The sequence below is a fragment of the Protopterus annectens genome, chromosome 2.part0 (assembly GCF_019279795.1).
Source record: "Protopterus annectens isolate FY-2018-M chromosome 2.part0, PAN1.0, whole genome shotgun sequence".
Classification (NCBI taxonomy): domain Eukaryota; kingdom Metazoa; phylum Chordata; order Ceratodontiformes; family Protopteridae; genus Protopterus; species Protopterus annectens.
In genome coordinates this window covers 556,802,206-556,823,863 of record NC_056728.1, presented here as the reverse complement: position 1 = coordinate 556,823,863, position 21,658 = coordinate 556,802,206, and positions in this window count along the sequence as shown.

Sequence of the window (21,658 nt, the reverse complement as noted above, 5' to 3'; positions counted from 1 at the left end):
AAGTTCACATTTTTTTGTTCTTGAACAAACTGGGGCTTCTCCATATAGTGATGACTGGGAAAACAGGCTTTTGCATAGGGAGATGTGCTGGTAATTCAGACTGGATGCTACAAATTACCCAGGTCTGAACAAAACAATTTCCATTGCTAATGCATTAAAAAAATAGGGCTTTAGAAATTTAACAAGTTTTTACCTGCAGTAGCAGGGACCCATACATTTTTCTGCTGTATTTTCTGCAATATTATATATTTGTTAGGTTTTACAAAAGGGCAAAAACATTTTGGTACATGTTTTTTTCATTGTTATGGATTTTTGAGATGGACTTGAAAAGAATTGTGTATGTAGTTGTTCCTTTAAGCTAAATTACTGTGACGTCAGGATTGGCAGGCTTTGATTGGTCATACTTAGAGGTGTGTCAACTTTATTCATATTTTTAAACACTGTACGTTAATGCTTCATTCATGCTTTTGATGATGTCTTTATTCAAAGACAAAAGTGCTTAACCTTGAATGTTCAACCTTGAAGGTTTCTAATGAGAGTTTTATGGAAAGTTTTCAAATAAAATGTATGAGTGGCAAGCTTCATATTTTGTGGCTGACTTATTATTTGTTACTTGTTACATTGTGCTTATATTTCTTTCAGTACTTCGTAATTTGAAGTACTTACTGTTAATAATTCCATGAGGTTAATATCCCATGCTGTTGAAGGTACCTCATGGACAGCAGGTTCAGGCATATAAATAAGGAGACATACCTGGATGTGCTTGTGTAACTTTGCAGAGCCTTACAAGTCTTCATTCATTCATTCTTTTGATGGATTGTCCTTGTTTGGCCCAACTATTAAGGGAACACTATCTCTGAGTGAGCAACTTGGAAAGACCTTGTGTGCTGTGGGCATTCATTTTTCTACCCCTCAGAGATTCTTTTTCCAGAATCAGTGAGGAGGATGGAAAATGTCCCAGGGTCCTTTCCAAGATTATCTAGGGGATCTCCTCCAGAGGTAGAGGGGGAGTTCTAAAGACACTGTCTCCATGGTAGAGGAGGCCTGCAAAATTAGGATCTCTGAAACTCTCTCAGTGCTCCTGAAAGGTTGCCCTATTGCTCATATCTGTAGGCAGTCAGGGGGTGCTTGTGTCTGCACACAGACACCTGGACATCAATCACAAAAGATATTTGGGTGGTGAGAATCATATCTAGAGGTTATTGCATACCATTTCCACAAATTCCCCCAAACAAAACAAGAAGGCTCTGCAATGTTCACCCAGTCAAAGGGAGGCATCAGCTCTAGAAATTCAAAACCTGCTAGACAAAAAGAGTCATCAAGGAGGTCCCACCAGACCAGGAAGGATTTTCAGAACCTACTCAAGATTCTTTTTGTCACCAAAGGAAACAGGGGACCTGAGATCAATTCTGGACCTTAGCATACTGAATCAATTTGTAAAGAGCTCAAAGATCCAAATGGTCACAATTCAGTCCATTCTGCTATTTCTGTGAAAGGACAACTGGATGTGCTCCATCTTCAGAACACATACTATCATATCAAAGTGAACAGACACTTTTGAACATACCTGAACTTTCAGCTGGGTGCCAGTCACTATCAGTTCAGAGCCCTGCACATTGGTGTCACCACAGCCCCCTGGGTGTTTACCAAATGTATTGCAGTGGTAGCAGATCACTTGAGACTTCTAGGATTCCAAGTGTTTCCATACCTATACAACTAGCTCCTCACCGCTCCAACCAGGCATCTCCTCATGATATCCAGGGACTACTTGCTTCAATTGTAAAAATCCCTAGGCCTCACAAGTGGTCTTTCAATTCGTTAGTGGCAGAGAGAATTTTCCATCAATGAGTTTAGCCTTGCTGTGATCTTTTTGCCTTTCCCCACAACAATAAGTGAAGAAGGTTTTTTGCCCTGATCCCACCTCCAGGGGAGTCACTGCGAGATGCTGTAGTCCATGTTTGCCCCCCCCCACTATCCTTTATGCTTATCCCTCAATACCTCTAATTCACAATTTCTTTCAAAAGGCACTTTGGTTGAAGAGCTCAGTTATCCCCATTGCCTCCTTTTGGCCTCATCAAGTGTGGTTCCCTTTCCTTTGGACTCACATTCACTATTCACCCTGGATACTGGATCACAGTCCAGATCTTCTCTCTCATCCCATGAGGATGGTTCATCCAGACATTACAGACCTCAAGTTGACCACATAGATTCTACAAATCCACAGATCATTAGACAGCTCAGGCTTTCCTCCCTGGTCCAACATGTATTACTATCATCCCAGAGAGTCTCTTCCAGGAAGATCTACAAAAATAAATGGAAGAAATTATATGTTTAGGCACTCCAGAGGGAATAAGATCCCTTTCACTGCCCCTATTCCTGCTGTCCTGGAGTTTATGGCATCTATATTTCACAAAGGGGCTTGTTTCTGAACTATGAAACTGCAATTGGAAATAATATCTAATTTTCATTCAGGGAAAAAATGATTCCTCTTTAGCTTTAGCAAAATTATGCAAAGCTTTCCTTAAAGGTTCATTTTTTGCTTAGACGCCCAGTAAAGGACCCGACCCCCTCTTCTTGGGATTATACAATTATAGTGCAGGGTTTAACTCAGGTACTTTTGAGCCATCATCTAGATCTGACCTTAATTTTTTTATCTTGGAAAACTGGTTTTGTAGTGGCTAATACATCTGGGAGACGAGTTTCTGAGTTCCAGGCTTTCTCTTCCAAATCCCCATATTTAACTTTCCACATCTTGAGGCACCTTACAGACCAACTCATCATTCTTGCTCAAAGTAGCCTCAGAGGTGACTATTAACCAAGTCATTAATTTGCCTGTTTTCTTACCCAACTTCGTTAATAAAGGTGAATACATATTTCATCTCTTGGGTATATATATATAGACAACTACATTTTTATCTCCATAGAACAAAGGAGTGCAAAAAGACAACTCAAATGTCTGTATTATTCTCCCCCAACAAATTGGGAAAAATAGATTCTAAAATTACCGTAGCCAGATGGATTACACATAGGATATACTTTGTCTACAGTCAATGAGGTTTGTTCTTACCCAGAACTCCTAAAGCACACTCCACCAGATCCATGGCTATATCATCCACTTTCTAGTCTAGGACTTCTATTGATGAAATTTGTGCTGTAGCTACTTGGTCTAATGCTCATACTTTTATTGCTTATTTCAAATTGGATTTAACTTCCAGAAACAGGACTGCTTTGGGGTCTGCAGTATTCTGCAATATCCTTCTATGACAGCCACCCAATGCATATGTAGCTGGACACTTTGTCTCATCTGTTGAATAATAAATAGAAAGGACAACATCAGATATAAAAATTATGTACTCACCATAAATATGCATCCATGTTGTCCATTTTCATTCTTCCTCAACTTCCCACCCTCCTTCCCCCTTCCCTTTAACTCCTGGGGAGACCTTATGGTTGTTGTGGAGCCTCTCTTACAGTTTTGAGCCCCAGTCTTTTCTACTAGCCTTCTTTTTATCTTAGCCTGAGATTAATTATTTCTATTAGTCATCAGGCTGCAAACTCAATTTGAGGTACTGCAGGGTGACTGAAGCATTATGGGTAAATGGAGAGGCTCAATAATTGGATCCAAGAGTCTAGTAAATGTGGCTGAGCCAGACTTCAGGTTGGATCCGAGACTCATCAGTTGAGGAAGAATGAAAATGGACAACACAGACATATATATATATATGGTGAGCAGCTTTTCATATATAATACTTAGTACACAGCTGTGACTTTTTAATCAAATTATGTTTACTTGCAACCCTGCTTTTTGGAATGGTAACCATTTGTAATGTCACAGAATATGGAGACCGAATGAATGAAAATCTGAACTTAAGTATATTAAGTCTGAGACTGCCATTTCTTACAACATTTCATTTTCTTGAATCTCAGATTTGGTGTCTGAGGGATATGGAAGGCTTGTCCACCTGAAAAAAAAAAGAAAGAAAAAAACAAGTTTAATGGAGAAGAGCTATGTTTGGTATTCCTTGTTATGTATTTTTTTCAGTACTTTGGGATTCAGCATTGGGAATTTTCACAAAGAGCCTTTCTAGAACTTGAGCCTGTATTCACCCAAACAGACAGAAATTGATCTAAAGTTGTCTCTGCTCAACTCCAATAAACATACATACATACATAAATAAATAAATGCACGGATAATTAAATAAATAAATGATCATTCCTTACTCTTGCTAAATGTTCTTTTGATGTAAATATTCAATTCACCACCTATGTCTGGAATATACTATACTAGACTATACCATGAAATGGTCAAGTGTTTTTAAATCTTTGGATCTGAATACATTTGGTGGTGAATATCTCTATTCTTTTGATGTAAATATTCAATTCACCTATGGCTAGTCTGGAATATATCATAGACTATACCACTTGAAATGGTCACAGTAGTTTAAATCTTTGGATCCCTGAATACATTTGGTGAATATCTCTGTATTCTTTAAAGATGTGTTAGTGAGTTTTCTGAATATTTTAAAACCATTGCATTTTATTCTGCACTGGGTCATGCTACACTCTTAAGCAAGGTTAACAACACCTTTTCATCTCCAGAACAACAAGCCCAAAACTATATCAAATTTTGCTACAGAGTACATGTATATGTCACCTAGGTCTCATTTCTTGCTTCATATATTTACTATGTATTAGCAGGGTGATATCATATTGTGTCATTATATAACATAATACATCACCAGTCACCACAATAGCCACACCTGTATGTTTTTACACAATGACAGGAATGTGCCATAGATTATAAAAAGTAACCCTGAAGAAAAAGGAAGACAATAGAACCCAAAGTAAATTCACCAGTGGCAAAAGAAAGCAAATAAATGTTTGTGATTCTTTATGTTCTCTCAATGCAAAGGATCATCATAAAAATAATATCCCTAATGAAATAATTGCACAAATGTCAGAGCCCTATGGGTGTTTCCTTCATACCTTCCCTCTGAATGTGATAAATGGGCACTTAGCACAGTGCTGGACATCCTTGAATATCTTTTATCTTGCGGCTTACAGAGAGAGATGCAATAGATAATAAAGTTTATGAAAGAGGCATTCCAACTAGTACTTTCCTGGGATATTACTGTATGCGACTGACATTTTCTACACAAAAACTAAAAAATGTATTTTATACTGCCAACATTTTTCAGTAAAAAAGAAAATTTTCTTCTGTACTTGCAAGAAATAATGCACCTTGGCTGAAGATCACAAATAATGATTTTTGGTAAGATGAAGTTGCTTTCCCATAGGGATATTTGCTGTAAATAAACTTAATTTCTGGTCCAGTTAGTGTTCACACTAAGAGATTAAAAGAAGGGAAATGTAGTTTAAGAGGTTCAAGCGCCATGCATCCACCACACAAACACATATGCACACACAAAATCACGTGTGCATGCACGTGCACACACACACACACACACACACACACACACACACACACACACACACACACACACACACACACACACATGCACGTGCTTCAATAAATACACACATAGTTTCCTCAGTCTGTATGTAGAACCAAAACTTTTTGGACTCACTATTTTCAAATTAATGTTTAAGAAGTTTAAAAATAATGAATACAATATGAAAGTTGTTCTTTAAAGACATATTCCTCCTTATTATGATTATAGAAATAAAGGTATAACAGTACATAACTGATCTTTTATGCAGTGCTCCAATGATGTTAACAGAGTCTCAGTGTTACACTGTGTGTCAATATTTCTTAAATGAAGACAATTATCCATGAATACAAAATACTGGAAGAATGGGGTATGTCCAGTGGCATACAGCAACATCACCCATGCTGATATATAAGGTGACTGGCTTGTAGTATTGAAGCATACATGAAACTATGGGGGAGTAGGGCAATAGATGGTCACTCATTGCACATACTGAAGTACAACAAATGTTATTCTTGTAAAATGCAAACATATGTGCTACGCATATGCTTATACACACAAACACACATATGTACACATACACACACATCTATGTGTGCAGATATAATTACACAGATAGCTAGACAGACAGGCATAATGACAAACTGCTTTCTTTGTTGTTATGGTAAATTATTCAGCAAGTCTTAATAACTTAAACAGATCACTGCGTGTTGTACCTCCCTGTCACATTGTCATTTTGATTTTTCTCCTCTAATCCTTCCTTAGTTAGTGTATGAGTAAATGACTATGGCAGGGTAAAGATTAAATGACTAATTAAAAGCAAGATATTTTCTCAGTGTGGATGCCCATTAAGTATCATAACAAATAGTTGTTCATTATTCAAGCACGTTTTGGAGTTCACTGGGAATGTTGATGTACCAGCTTTCTCTTGAGCACATACACAGAAAAAAAATCTAGGGCTTTCCATTTGTGGTAATATTTCTTCTCATTTAGCCATATGTCCTATAATCAGAGAAGTTACATGCTCCACTTATGTACAAGACATGAGTAGTACATTAAACTTCATTTTATTTAGCAAACATTCCATGCACGGGTCGAATGTTCTTTATAAACTTTTTGGCCATTATCGTCTGAGATCTATGTAGCATTCCAGCTCTTGGGTATATATGCAATACCTTGCAGCAATGCCTCTCCAGTTATTCTATATTTAATGTACCTGTCAGGGACAAACAAACTCTTGTTGATTGGTCTTTTGCTTTACCACTCTCCAAGGCATCCAGCAAAATCATTTTATGCACACACTGCTGTGTTTTATTATTTATGTGTTCACCTTTGGTAAGAAAAGAGAATCTGTGATAACGTTTTTCCTTATTACACATAGTTTTACTGTTTTACACTATTCCCCAAAGTACTAACAACTCTTTACAACTGTCATTCCAGACACTATGATTTTTTACATGCTCAGCCTCAGAAGCAAAACAGACTTTGGCTAAGTTATTCATTGCATAAAATAAAACATCATCAAGGCCTTCATGAAACATTATTTCAATTATCTTTGCACTCTCTGTGCTTTAAAGTCATTGCTCTTGATTAACAGCGTGTGGTTATTATAGCTAATTTGAACTGGGTACAAACAAAAATAAAAATAAAAACTAGTACATATATTGTTACCAAAGCAGTCTGAAAGGACATAAATGAGGGTAATAAAGGATGATTTTTCCTAATTTAGGCTTTTTTAATGTGTTTTGACTGTGGCTTGAATATTCCTCTCCTCTGATGCACAGGATTGTTTTCTTATTTTGCTATCTGCACTATTCATGCTATTTGAATCTTTCCCAGATAGTATGCAATTTCAGAGCACTTATTATTTCAGACAGTGCAAAGAAAAAAGTGATGATTGGTTTTCAGCTCCTCCTGCACCTACTAATGGACTGTGCTATTAATATTAATGAACAATCATGCACCACTGGTGCATTGTCTTCTTTGTGTATTCCCTTTGGTTTTCTGTTCAAGGAAATTAGGGCTCCTAAAACTAATATAAAGTGTTTTAGATTATACGTGTGTTTCTCAATACTCATATGTCTAATAAATTCATGAGGTGCTTTGGGCTCAGTGCCTAAAACAAAGTGCTAAGTTTATTGAAATATCTTTTCTATTGACTACACATTTCTTCAAACTTTGAGCTGGGGAATGCCTCAGAGCATCATGCAGGTGGTGAACCAGTTAAGACAACTGTCAAGAAAACTTACAGAAGTGGATGGCATAGCTATTCCAGAATGCCCTTAAATGGTGCCTGATCTCTGAAATGTGCCCCATTTTGGTATACCGAAGGACAACTCTTTCTAATTTTACATAATGCCTCTGATTCTGTATATTGCGGTACTTAATTTTGCTACCACATACTCTGCACTCAGTCATCACCACACTTTTTAACTTCTGAACAAAAAAAAAATAGTACTGAGTGTTGAAGCAGTATAGCTCTTTCATCAGATAAAACTGAGTGCATTAAAATTATTTTGCTGTATATAAACATGAAAATATCATATGACCATACAACTTTTTTGATATCTGACAAAATTAACTGAACTAGTGAGCAAGCAAACAATAGACAATAAAATGAATCCTGGATTTTTTGCTAAAATCGAACAAGTATTGGATAAGCAAATACAAATATAAAAGTTTAGCTGCGCACCTTTAACACACATGATGCATAAGTGGTAGTTTAAATTGGGGTGGACAACTTTGCATAGGAAAAAATGTCTACGTTTTGTTGAAAAATGTTTGTAATGCTTGTTAAATCAGCACTAGTTTAGAGGGGTTGCCTCTCTGTAGAATAAATATATAAATAAAATAAAATAAACAACTTTAAAGAAATTATGTTTGACATTTGCTGTTCTCTTGTATTTTTATTGATTTTTCTTTTTTTTAATTCTAGGTTTTGCAGATAGAAGTCTTGGGATTACAATAGTGCCCCAGGTTACATTACTATACCATATAGAAGCTGTTTCTTTCATTTTTCTTAGTTATAGAATGTTCATTGTATAAAAGTTTCATATCCTACTGCCAGCAGTTAAACAGTCTACAAAGCTGTAGAAACAAATCTGTGTCAGCCCCTCGTCAAGGATATGAGAGTGTCATGTATCCTTCTCTTAAACTTTGCTATAAGATAAAAAAAAGCTTCATATCTTACATGAGTTATGCGTTTTATAACCTTCAATTATTCTTTCATTTTGACTGTTCTTCTTTATTGCATGTATAATTTAATACTTACAGGGTTTCAGGTTTGTGCCTCTCTGTTTGCACATGACTGTACATTTTTTAGTTTTTTTTCTGTATATTGTAAAAGTCAATCTTGCTTCAAGAAAGAAATGTATATTTTTTTTGTTCTAAATGTATCCGTTTATGTATTCTTTGACTTTGTGGCTCAAACCATGGCAGAAATCTGTCTACAAAAGTCAGTCTACTTATCTGATTTGTGAATGGTTATATAAAGATAACATAAAACATGAATTCTTAGAAAGAAATCTGGAATCATTCCTTCAGTCACCAAAGTTATTATACACATGTATTGCAACTCTTACCACTACCTTCCATAATGTTGACTTTAGTCCCATCATTCAGATCATTTAGTTTTGCCTTTCCTCCCAGAAGCTGCTAATTAAGCAAACCTCAATGCAATTTTTTTCCATTATAGAGTTCAGGCCAGATACTTTTAAATCACAAATAACAACACTGCAACAATTCTGTTTACATGATTCCAGACATGTCCTATATATTCTTATATGACAATGTTCAGTATGACAAGAAGGGTGATTTATTACTAGCAGTTTGAAAAAGATACCTTTACATGATACATACTTACTGTACAAATTATTAGCAAAACACTTCAGTCATGGTAATCAGACAAGACCTTCTCATTACAGATGGATTTTATTAATCATCCTGGACCACCACCACTTTTTTTATGCCTAGGCAGTTCCTTCTGAGTAGTTTATCCTTTGGTTTATCAATAAGGAAACAAGATTGGCAGGTCATTAGTTATCATAATGCCTTGGTCCATACCTCCACTTAAAAGAAACATATCTGCAAGGCTTCAGAAATGTGAAATTAACTGGACTGCTCAGTGTTAGTGAAGGTTTATTAGGAGTGAGTAAATGTATGGATATAATTTTACTTCAACTGATCTAGGCGATAGTTAATTGAAATGTTACACTATATCATATTAGTTGCTCATGCCTGTGTCTTTTTAACTCTCCATTATTTTAGAAGTTTGAAGCATCATAAACATGCAAAATGTAATACATTCCTGAGCTGTCTTCTTTTGTACATGTTCCTACCATTATTAAGCTGTAGAAGAAAGATAAAAGAAAATATTTACATTTGTGAAAAATAATCTTAATTGACAGCTGTAGTACAAAACTCCCTGGCAAAGGGAAAAGCATGGTACATGTTTTTACTACTAAAAATTAATACATATACATATATAGATCATATATATATATATTTATATATATATATATATATATATATATATATATATATATATATATATATATATATATATATATATATAATATGATCCAGCACCTCAACCCCTCTCATAGTCAGACGTATAGCTTGCTCAGTGCCCTGGGCCAGTAATATGAACCAGCACCTATACCACTCAGCTCTGCAAGTGAAGAGCACACAAAATCACATCACTGTCACAACCGATTTATTACAGTTTGATCTACACCCTCCCCCAGATCTTCCACTGAAGAGCAAAAAAAGAAAATGTTTGTTCCTTCTGTTCGCACACCAACTAGGTGGTTAGATGCAAAAACACACACCCCTCTCCAGCCTGCCCCAGCCGTTGAGGACCCATTTCTCTGCCGTGCCCCAATAATTAATTAAAAAAAAAAAAAAAAAAACTACTTTCTTCTGTTAAACTGTAGCAAACAGTTGCTACAGTTTATGCCCTGCCTCCATGGAGCACTACAGCACTAATGTTTCAGTTAAGAAAAAAATCTTTTTAAACTGTAGCAAACTGCTTGGTGCACACATATCAAACAATTGCTACAGTTTATATCATGTTTGGATAGAATGCTACTGTGCTCAGGTTTTAGTTAAAAAAGAAACTTTTTTTTTTTTTTACTTTTAAAGTGTAGGAAACTACTTGCATTTCTACAGCTCAGACTACACAGAGAGTGCAACAGCAGTCAGATTTGACCATAAATGCAATGCCAGCTTTAAAAAGCTGATTGCTGTCCCAAGGCAGTTTCCCTGTCACCCCACACTAGCTACAGTACTACTCACAGTCAGTGAGTCTGTAAATACTAAGAAGCAGAACAGTATCGAGGGAAAATAAAATGAGATACTTCCCTGCATCACTCAGGATCCCCCTATGCCTAACCATCTTGTTGTCATCCACTTTAAAAGGGTACAGTCATATATAGAATCACGGTTGATTTTCTAATCATAACCAACTTAAGTGTTCAAGGCATGGATGTCAAGAAATTCACCTCAAAAATACATATCTGACAGCTGTGGTCAGAGAAACCCAATGATAATTCTTTTCAGTGCATGCAACTTCACCTGCTTTGATGTACTACTAGTTGCAAAGAGAAAAAAAAGTGCAGGAGCATAAAACATTTCAGTGGCTTTGAAAGCTATAAATGCTGCCACTCAGACAGAGGTCAGAAGATATAAGCACTACTGATAAAACAAGAGTTTCAAAAAGTTTCAACACCCTTAAATCTGCCATAATTCTGTTTATTTATGTGTCATATACCTCTCAACTGTCTCTGATTTTACAGAATGTTTCTGATTTCGGCTTCTATTTTTGGTTTATTTCTTGTAAAATGTATGGTTTTATGGAAAATTATTCAGGATTGCATTTACTAAATGATAGTTGAGCTTCACACTTCATAACACAAAATGCATTTAATGTAAAGTATATTATTCTTATAGCTATCTGTGTATATAAGAGAAATGTTTAAAATATGTTCCTGATTTTGGGCATTTGTCCACATTACTTTTTTACTTTGTTTCTGATGCTTGAGCTAAGATGTTAAGAGTTATGGTGTAGAGCATAAAGAACATTACTGATTTTGAAATGCTTCTTATGATGTTCTGTGGCAGCTGCAGTTAAATACCAAGTTGTAAGCGTATATATGACCAAATAACCAAAAATATATACCAAATATATACTAAAAAGGACCGTAGCTGACTGCAAATGCTTACTTTCAAAAAATCACTTTTAATAGAAAACAAATAAAAATGAACCCCTGAGGGTTAAAACTATTTTACACACAGGTTAAGCGCTTTCATCTGCTAACTGCAGACTTCATCAGAACAGTGAAATGTGTGTTGCTCCCCCTATTTAATACATTTTTAAAAAAGTCAAGGTCCAGTGGGAATGCTCAATCAATTAACCTTCTCATGAATAAAACATAACCTTATGAATATTCATTAATTCTGCTCATTCAACCGGCACAGTTTTGTATTACACCCTGTTGCCATACAGTTTCTAAGTATACCTATAAAACAATCACATGCTTATGTATATCACATTTAGGTATAAAAACACATTATATATCATATAGTGGAATTAAATTATTCTGTGATAAAAATATATACTACTTGTACTTTCATTATATAGTATAATAACACATTTATACAAAAACAAAAAACATGTGTAACATATAAAAATGCTTTAACACTCAATAGTGCACTTTTGTTATTTAAGCATTGTATCCTGACATGTTGCCTCCTTTCTTATTGTACCAGCTTTCTTTTTTTATTTTAGTATTCACTTGTTTCTAACTTTATTCTATGTATACATACCCTACTACAACATGTCATTCATATCCTTGCATCCAAAATTGGTTTAGTGGGAATATAGTCATTCAACCCAGGCTCTTTGGTTGCATTTAACCTGACTTGCCATTTGACCTGTTTTTCAGCTAATTTGACATCCCTCCCCTTAAATCCACCTTTACCTGTTCTAAAATCCCAAACTTAGACACATGGCTAGCATCATATTTAAGTATGTGTCTACACAAAAAATTGTTTTTATCATTTTTCCTTATACAGAAGGTATAATCGTATACCCGGTTCCTCAATTGTCTGTCCGTCTTACTCACATAATAACTCAGGTCTACTTTACATGGTCCACTTTTCACAAAGTCGACTTTCATATGGCTGAGACCATATGATCAACTTTTGGAAAGCCGACCATGTAAAATAAACACAAAAAACACAACAAACACTTACCTTTAACTGTTAGCAGGAGGGCAAGCCCCCCTGCACCCCCATGGGGGGCTCCACCCCCACACCCCCTGTAACTTAAATATTCCAACTCCGAGATTGCACTACAGTGCAGAAGAGAGGAAATGTTCCCATTCTGCACTGTACGGAGATAGTGGTTCCCCATGGTCGGCTTTTTAAAAGTCGATCATATGGTCTCGGCCATATGAAAGTCGACTTTGTGAAAAGTCGACCATGTGAAGGGGACCCAATAACTTGGACATGTCATACACTTGGCCAAGTATATGACATGTTGGGATAAACAACTCCCTTTCTTAAACCTTACTCTAGTGTGGTTGACATTCCCTAATGTAATTATTTTCTCTTCTATAATCTCCTTACACTGCTGACACTGCCCACATTTTTTGGTGTGCCTGTCTCCATTGTCACCCTTTATTCTGTCTTTCACTCTCTCAAACCTATTTTTTGTAGGTTAGACCCAGTCTTGTAAACATACATAGGCCCTGTACCAACTTTACTGTAAACCAAGTTATCACTTCTTAGAATGTTCCAGTTTTGTCTCATTATTTTCTTTATCTCCTCACATATGGACTGCACTGCACTACACAAGCCCTACGGTAGGAATTGTACTTCTCATTCTCATGTTCTCCCCTGTTTTTTCTAGAACCCAATACCAAGAAGTGGTTTGTATTTTTCCCCCATTCTCTCAGTACATATTGAGTGACATCATCAATTGAATATCTGGGGTAACCCCTTTCCCCAAAATAATATTCCTATATATTCTAACTCTTTCTTCATTTCATTGAAATCAGATGTCATTCTCGCAGCTCTTATGCACTGGCCCTTAATGATGCTCTTTTTTTGACTTGCTGGGTGAGAACTAGTATATTCTAAATATGAGTTGTTAAAGGTTTCTTTTCTATATATTCTGGTTTAAATCCTGCTGTCCAATTCGATATAAAGGTGTCTAAGTATGCTATCCCTATCGTGCAACTACTATGGGCGAATTTTAAATAACTACTGACGTCATTCAAATACTTCACAAATGCATCTACTTCACTTATTGTACCATCCCATAAAATAAAAATATCATCCAAAAACCCAGTGTAGCATATACATTTACAAGCATATTGACTGTCCAAAATATATTCACTTTCCCAATCTAGTAACACCATATTTGCATATATGGGGGTGGACGCCATCCCCATAGCTACCCCGCTTTCTTGTCTATAGTATTTTCCCTCGAACCAGATGTAATTGAAATCCAGTACAATAGACATAAACTCACAAATTAAACTAGTCGTTTCCCACTCAAAGTTCATGTACTTCTGAATACTGTTACTAAACCTTTCTAGTCCTTCTTTCTTTGGGATGCAGGAGAACAAGTTCACCACATCAGTGGTTACAAATACTAACCCTTCCTTCCAAATTTCCAGTTTCAACCTTCCCAAAAAGTCCCATGAGTCTTTCACTGTATGGTGCACTCTGTCATATATTGGTTTTAACCATCCATCTATTACTTTCCCATATGGGAATATCTTAGACCTACTACTGGAAATAATGGGCCTATAAGGGGGATCTTCAATACTTTTATGGATCTTTGGGATCCCTACTCTGGTGGCAAGTACTGGATGTTCCACTCTGAAAAAATTGTACAAATTCATATCTATCCTGTTGTCCAAAAGGAACTCCTCTAGATATAAATCAGTCCTTCTATGTCTAATGTTTACTTCATTGATAGAAGATACCATATACTTACTATCATTATGTAATATTTCAAATATTTTGTTGTTGTAATCCTGTGTTTTTACTAGTACTATGCCCCCCATCCAGTTTCATAACTCGAACGTTGGGCTCATAACATATTTCGTTTAATAATTTGTTTTCTTCCCTACTTAAATTGTATCTTCTCTTTCCTTTCATACTCTTCTCTTGTAACTTATACATTTCCTCTGTGACCAACCTCTCATATGTAACTAATGTAGCATGTAAAGGGGGTGTATATTTACTTTCTTTCTTAAACACATTCTCCTGTACACTTCTTTGGTTGTCATGAAAGTGTATGGCCAAATTTAATTTCCTCAAGTACAATTTAAACTCCAATAAGGTATTTACTACATTGTATTTTTCATAAGGAACATATTTCATGCCTTTTGTAAACAACATGGTGCGTTTTCTCAAGCTTTGATTGTGTGTAATTGTATATATTAAATTGCCCCATACTGAATTGTACAGCATTGTGCTGCTTTATCTCCACTTCGTTGCCTTGTTTCTCCATCCTTTCTTCCCCTGCCAGTGGTGCACTCCCCACCTTTGTTCTCCCCATCCATGCATCCTTGAGCTCCCCTGTCCATTGTTGGTTCCTGCCTAAAAAATTTCACCATTATAATGTGTTCTATTTTCATTTCTATCCATGTAAGGGTAATATCTCCTACCTCTACCATAAGTAATGTTATGTGCTCTGTCTTCCTTCTTCCATGTATAAGCCATTTGTTTATCATACTGTTCAATATCTCTTTGTAATTTGCGACACTTCTTGTTAAATATTTTCTAACTCTTGTCATCTACAAAGTCATATTGCTTCACATATAATTTTTCCCACTGGTTAAATAACATATCTTTCTATATTTTTTCATTCAATTGTTCAACATCCTTTAACAAATTACATAACTTGTTGTCATTACATTTAATTAAAAACTCCATACATTTAAAACCAAAACTGTCAAACAACAAATTGCATTCTTTTTTATTTTTTGCATTTAATTCCATTCCCATTGGTATATTGAAAAATCGAAGTCCCATAGGTCCAATTTTTAACTCAAGGCATCTACTCAAGTATGCATTATTCATTTGTAACCCTCTAATAACCCCCATCTGTTTCCCAAAGTCATGTATCAAGTCTTTCAAAGTCTTTTCATAATTTCCTTGATGTTTGTCAACAGAATTGTCCATAGGACTCAGTTTCTCTTTGTTAAAAGTAAATTGTTGCCCTAAATATGATTCCAACCCTATACCACATAATGCATTAATATTTCTTTTACAAGCAGTTGCCTGCTGTTTGCCATTACTCTTAAAAGTTGAGTAATGCACAGTACCTGAGTTCTGGAGTTGTGCAACTGTTGAATAAGTCCTAGTAGTGGTCGCACTCTTCGGCTTAGCTCCTGCAGCTTCATAAATGTCCTCCGAGTTGTCACCTATGCATTTTTGTTTAAAACGCCCTCCAATACCACTCCCTGGACAGCTGCAATCCCATAAGAGGGTCTGTTTCCATTGCTATGCTGGCTTCCATTACTTCCATGGCTTGTTCTGTCTCCAGGCCTGTGATTCTCACCTCTCCCTTCCTCCAAATTCCTTGATGACATCATCATGCAGGGTTGGTAGTCATTGTGCAAGTTTGGTTGACTGAGCACCTCTATCAGCCTTGTTAGTTCTCCCTTCAAGATAGCCATCTCACACAGAATAAAGTTACAAACAAGTGAATAGCAAAATAAAAAAAGAAAGCTGGTACAATAAGAAAGGAGGCAACATGTCAGGATACAATGTTTAAATAACAAAAGTGCAATACTGAGTGTTAAAGATGCACATACTTTTAGTATAGCACATAGGAGCATTTTTATATGTTATACATGTTTTTTTTTGTATAAATGTGCTCTTATACTATGTAACAAAAGTGCAATATTGTGTTCTAAAGAAGTATATATTTTTTATCACAGAATAATTTAATACATCTATATGCTATATAATGTTTTTTATACCTAAATGTGATATACATAAGCACATGTGATTGTTTTATAGGTATACTTACAAACTGCATGGCAACAGGGTGTAATATAAAACTGTGCAGGTTGAATGAGCAGAATTAATGAATATTCATAAAGTTATGTTTTATTCATGAGAAGATTAATTTATTGAGCATTTCCATTGGATCTTGACTTTTTTAAAAATGTATGAAGTCTGCAGTTAGCAGATGAAAGTGCTTAACCTGTGTGTAAAATAGTTTTAACCCTCAGGGGTTCGTTTTTATTTGTTTTCTATTAAAAGTGATTTTTTTTAAAGTAAGCATTTGCAGTGAGCTACGGTCCTTTTAGCATATTTGGTATATATTTTTGGTTACTTGCTTATTGAAGTGCTAGAACTAATCATAACAGTTTTAAAAGTTATAAAACACTTTTACACTGTTATGATAAAGACTTATAGCAGAGTAGAATATATGGGGTCTATGGTTAATCATCAAGAAAACATCCATCACATAGCATTTAATCAAATGCTACTAATCAAAACTGCTATTCGCCTTATAGGCTTTACGTCATAAACCAAATCATTGAACAGTAATAGTCAGCCAACATTAGGATCATGCAAAGATGCTGTCAGCTAAAACTAAACAAAAGTAATGTTCAGAAATACGACTTTTAAAGTCCACACCTCTTAACACTCTATTAAAAATATAACAACTACTAATGCCCTGAACATCTCTGGTTCTCAAACCATATTTTTCTAGTAATGTATCACTGTAACTTTCATATTCTTTCAGAAGACTTGTTTGAAGACTACAAGCCGAGATTTATCGTGTAAGATCCTTTTCAATTTGGGAGGCATACTCTTTTAAGTGCTTGACAAGGATGATAAGAACTTATGGGTTTGTCTGCTTGGGGTGGTGGTGATGTATGACTAGACATCATATGGTCCCCACAATTACTTGCCTAGTATTATTCTTGTATTACTGTGTACAAGCATTATTTTCAGTAGTGGACTGGATTAGTGATGGAAAAGGTGGAACAGTGATGTTCTTGGTGCGAATAGACATACTTTAGAATCAGATGGTCTACAGAATATACTTTTCTGACTTTGGCAGAGCTGCTCTACTGCTGCTTGATTTACATCTCTCTGAAGAGCCAACTTACTGAGCACAACATATTATAGTTAAATTCCTTGATTACTGTTTTCACAGGAAATCAATTGAAAGTGTGTTTATAATGTGCAGAGGCAGTGATTCCTTTCTTTTGAAACATTTCTCCCGTTTTCATGATTGTGCACTCATGAAGTTTATATGTTTAGATTTAACAAGTATGAGGGACTTGCTGGGACTGCAGGTGCTTAACCTTAGCAAGAAATATTTATATTTAATTTTTTTCCTGTGGCTGATGCTGTAGTAAACGTGCTCAGTTAGTTGTTTCCTTGGGGTATTGCAACTTGGTAGATAGTCAGTGATCAAACTTTAAATTGTTGTCTACTACTGTCATTTGTTTTTTAGAGATGGCATCATATTTTGATTTTGAACTATTATTTTTAAACCATAATATATGTCCTTCCCAAGTTTAATGATACTACATTTATTGACCTTAAAGAAAAGGTCATTAATACTTCAGCACATATGTATTTTTGTGGACCTTGTTGGGGAATTTCATCCTCTTTTACTGAAGTAAATATGTTATCTAGTTTGCTATCATGAGTGTATATGGTTATTCTTAGTCAAATTCCCACTTTTATATCTAAGAAGAATAATCATAGGTTCATAGATTCATAAGTAACTACTAGGACTGTTGCCCCTGTAGGCCATTTTAAGCCTATTCAATTTCCCTTTTGGTGCTTGAATTACTTAAACCTGTTTGGTGTTTGGCTTACCTATCTGATAGGTGATAATTATATGTTACCCTAAGTGAAAATAACTGGGATCATACCATAGATAATTTGAGGAGGCCCGTAGATGGGAGTAAGCATTCAGAAACTATCTCTGTCTGTTAGTAGTACAGGGGGCAGTCCTGGGATACATTTTATATTACCAATCCATAGATCCAATCTGTGCTTGAATATGGACAGGCCTGTTTGGGAATCTGTTACAGAGCAATGGCATCCTCTGTGAGATATACCTGTCCCTCCAAACTGTTCTACTGATGTTATAGAAGTGGTTTATCTCCATGGACAGGGTATTTCTGATGCCATTTGACTTGCTGATATGCCTTAGGTCCATCAGTATTAGGTCAGAAAATTCCTTGTATGCAAGACACAGGTCAGGTCTTAGCAGTTTGTAATAGAGTGACAGGGTTTTGAGTCAGTTCATGTAGGACATATTGTTTAGGCCTTTTATCCTTTTAGAAAAATATCTCTGTGGGCATTTCAGTTGTTGAATGTCTCTGTACAATGCATGCCAATGAGGCATTATATTCAATGACTGGCCTAATGAGAGCTAAGTAAATGGGGAAATAACATCTATAGATCTAGTCACATTCTTTTTATTTATAAGCTGTGCAATACAGAAGGACTTATGACAGTGGATACATATTGTTTGAAGGTTAGGTCAATGTCCACATACTTTCCCAAATCCCAAACAAGATTGTCAACTCTCAGGGGAGTATTGCTAATGTGGTAATTCCCGAAGTTAGATGACTTTCCACAGGATATAATAATGCATTTTTAGCACTGAATTTCAGTTCATGATGCTGGCACAAGTTATTTTTTTGGAGCAAAATTATCACAGGAAGCCTAAGTTACTTGGGGATTCAGTAATTGCTCCTACCATTCAGTCATCTGCAGACATTGCCATTTCCCTTTGGTATTGGCTTTTACTTCAAAGAAGTAGAAGCCAAATAGGAGGGGTCCCAACTCTGAACCTTTGTGGTGGTAGCTTCTCCTATTTTGATCTCCTGTACACTATCTGTGAGTCACTTGGCAGTCAATCAGGTGGCATAGGGATTTATTCCCAGTTTATTTAGCTTCTTTACTATACCTGAGTGGGAGATTATTTCAGAAGCCCTTGTCAGGTTGAGGTATGTGATGTGTACCATTTTACCTTCATCAATTGCTTTGAAGATTATTTCAAAGAAGTCCACCAGATTGAGCATAAACTACACTTGATGAATCCAAACTGAGATGGCTCTAGTTTTTGGTATTTCCCTATGTCCTTATTGATTAGGTCCATAATAAGTCTTTGAATAGCTTTGCATATCAGGCTGGTCAGACTTATGGGCCTGCAATTGCCTGGGTCTGTAGAAGGTCCTGCCTTATGCAAGGTAATGACTGTAGCTGTTCTGCATTTGCTTGATTCAAAACCTGGATGAACAGTGTTGTTTGGGGGTTGCTAAATCATGCTCTATGGATCCAGGTAAATTTTCAGGAGAAATTGATGCAGTATTTTTCGACTTGGTCTTGTGTAATAGCTAGAGGCAAGTCAGTTTCAGGTGTTTCTTCTGGAATATATGGAAGGGAGAGAGGGTAAAGTTTGAGCTGGATTTATTAGCCTGTATCATCAGTGTAGGTAATTTCATTCACACTCATCTGAGTGTATTGCTGCATTGTGCTTCTGAGATTATGAATATAACGAACAAAGACCTTGTGATTGTCATTAGCTTGGGTGTCTCTTTTAGAATCAAATTTGACTTTGGTGGATTTTGTTAAGCTCCCTAGTTGTGTATTTATTTCAATAATGAGGGTTTTACAATTTTGGGAATTACTCTTCTTATTTTGGTCAAAATGTTCTTTCTTTTATTTTAAAGTTTGTCAATATTATGGCTCCAATAAGAGAGTTTGTTTTTGGGATTTGCCCTGCACTTGTTCCTACATGTTACAGCTGTATATATGCAGCTGTTAACATGCTGGCATAGTGTAATGATATACACTTCTGCATGTTCAGTGGAGTTAACTAGGTTTGGAGGAGTTTTTGTAGCTTCCCAGTGTATCACGTAGGAGTGGGTAATTTGTCTTACAGAAATTTCTAAAGGTACCTTGGGTGGAAGTGGATTCTAGTTTCAGTTTTATTTTGAATGAGATGGATTTGTGGTCAAACCTAACAAATGACAATGATAAGCAAGAAATGGTGAAGGTGTACTCATATTAATAAGGACAAGTCCAGGAATATTTGTGATTGTGCACTAGTAATAGTCTATGTTTACCACACTGTAGTTGGATAGTTAAATCACCTAGGAAAATGGTATTCAGTTTACTATTGATTGATTCTAGTTTCTAGTTCCTGACGATAAGCATTGTGGCTTTCATGGGTTATAGAGGGAGTTCTATAGCTTACTAATATATGTAACAGGACCTTTCTGATAGCTATTTAGACATGAAGAAGTTCTAGGGTATTGTGCTGCTTTACAAGCCTTGTGCTTTTTTTCTGGATTAATTTTGAGACACCTGCCTCTTTTTCCCCACTTGTCCAATAGCTGGGCTAAACATGTAGAAGGTGTTACACTGTTGCTCAGCTAGAGTGCTCTCCATCATTTTTAACAATGTTTCAATCACTACACAGACATCAACATCCTCCAGGGTAAGAAGGAATTGTAGGGAGTGGAGTTTTTTGTTCAGGCTTCTAGCATTGGTAACACCTTCATATTTTCCTTTGCTTGTTTCGTTATGTTGATAGATTTATCTGGCTGGCATTGCCTAAAAAAGACACTACGGGGGTGGTCCATGTTTTTTGCCTATAATCAAAACCCTAATGGGAACAGATGCAGGCCATACCTAGTAAAGCAGAGTGGTCTATTTATCATATCCTCCCAAGCTAACAAATATTGGATCCCTTTTGAGTGGCACCAAACATTTTTTTTTATCCAATTGTTGAAGTAAATTATTTTTTGCTTATATTGTGCCATCATCCCCAGAAAAGGTAGATGCAACTCAGTGCTATACTCAAACCTACCTGGGACAAGTAGTTTGAGAGCTCCATCATGTTTGTCTTCATATATAGTTCAGGGAGGTAAACTCAAGTCATTAACACCCACATGTACTATGACAAAGTCATAGCATTACTTGTTGTTCAAGGACTTGAGTTCAGGTGTGATCTAATGGATTTTGGCACAAGACAAGCAAATAACAGTCACTTTTTCCTTGCTCAGAGTGGTAAGAGGTACATCTCTATGTCTTACAATGGAGTCTTCTATAACAAGAATGTTGACTTTGGTAAATAATTGCCCTACAGGCTCAGCACCCATGATTGGGTGCTAAGTAAGTTGATAGGGTTAACCTAT